Consider the following 1,882-nt stretch of genomic DNA (forward strand, 5'->3'; position numbering starts at 1 on the left):
AATTAAAACAACTCTGAGGTACCACCTCACACTAATCAGATTGGCTAATATGACAAACAAAAAGGAAAATGATAAATGTTAGAGAGAATGTGGGAAAATTGGAACACAAATGCACTGTTGGTGGAGTTGTGAACTGATCCAATCATTCTGGAGAGGAATTTGTTACTATGCCCAACAGGCTATAAAACTATGCATACCCTTTGATCCAGCAATATCACTACTAGATATATATACCAAAAAGATCATAAAAAAGGGAAAAGGACCTATATGTACAAAAATATTTACAGCAAACTGAGGAGGATGCCCACCAATTGGGGAATGGCTATGGTAAATGAATGTAATGGAATACTATTGTGCAATAAGAAACGACGAAAAGGTAGATTTAAGAAAAACCTTGAAATATTTGTATGAACTGATGCAAAGTGAAATGAGCAGAACCAGAAAAATACTGCACACAGTATCAGCAACATTGCATGATTAACTATGAATGACTTAGCTCTTCTCAGCAGCACAATGGTACAAGACAAGTACAAAGGTTTTACAAAGGAAAATGTTATCGACATCCAGGTAAAGAAATTATGGACTCTGAATGCAAATTGAAGAATACTTTTTTCTTTTATTTTATTCTTTTCATGGTTTTCTTCCTTTTGATCTTTTTCTTCTTTCACAACTGTGACTGATATGCAAATATGATTTTTATGATAGGACATGTATAACATATCAAATTGCCTACCATTTTAGGAAGAGGGGAGGGAAAGGGAGAAGAAAAATTTTGAACTCAAAATCTTGTAAAATGAATGTTAAAAATTGTCTTGACATGTAATTGGGGAAAAAGTAAAATACTACTTTAAAAAGTGTTTGATGAAGAATCAATATGTATATTGAAATCCCTTAGTATGAGGACAGCAGTTGGTGAGGAGGAAAGAAAAAATTGTGAGCAAGTTATTGAACTCATTGAAGAAGAATGGTGTGTGACTGGGGGGAGTCTATAAAGCTAACAGGAATTTGATTGGGTGGTCTATATGAATAGCATGAATCCCAAAGGAAGAAAAGTTACTGAATAATGGAGAACCTGAAAGTGGCAATGATCAGTGAGCCCAGGACAATGTGTAAAGGTACAGTCAGTACTAGAAAGAGTGTCCAGGAAGACTGTGTCACAAGGGGGAAGCCAGGTTTCAGTAAGAGTTGGATGCAGGGAGTTGGAGAAGAAAAGATTTAAGATGAAGGGAAGTTTGTTTTTTTTTGCCTATGGAATAAGCTTTACATAGGGCTTAGTGGAAGGACTGGATGGAGTTAGGCTGAAACTTTGGGGTGGAGGTTTGAAGGGGATGGAAATAAGGACTCAGGTGATGGGGATGATGAATGTTGTTTGGATGATGATCTACAAGAGTTCAGAGTCACCGGGATGTGAAGGGTATGACCAGGTGTGAGAATGTTCATCATTGAGTGGAGGGTGCATGCCTCCTCCCAACAGAGTTTGGAGATTGGGCAGGAGGCAAGTGCAATATTCTATAAAATACTGCAGAATGTTATAAAAAAAATCTCACCTCACTTTACAATATTAGGTACCTATCTCTGTCAGGACCCCATTAGACCACCCTATATGTTGGGCCATCCTCCCAGACTACTCCTGAATTGTGTGAGTCTTTCTACTACCCATTACCCTTTTCCCAAGCCCCAATAAAGTTTGTTTTTTGCACTTTCTCTCTGTCTCAAGTGATGATGTGGCTGGGTTCCTGCTCCTTCTACTTCTCCCTTCCTCCTTCTGCTCCCTTCTCCCCCTTCTCTTCCTCCTCCTCCTCATCTTCTTTTTCTCCCTCTTTATTCTTCTTCTTCTTCTTCTTCTTCTTCTTCTTCTTCTTCTTCTTCTTCTTCTTCTTCT

Source organism: Vombatus ursinus, unplaced genomic scaffold, assembly GCF_900497805.2.
Source record: "Vombatus ursinus unplaced genomic scaffold, bare-nosed wombat genome assembly UNPS02014838.1, whole genome shotgun sequence".
Lineage (NCBI taxonomy): Eukaryota > Metazoa > Chordata > Mammalia > Diprotodontia > Vombatidae > Vombatus > Vombatus ursinus.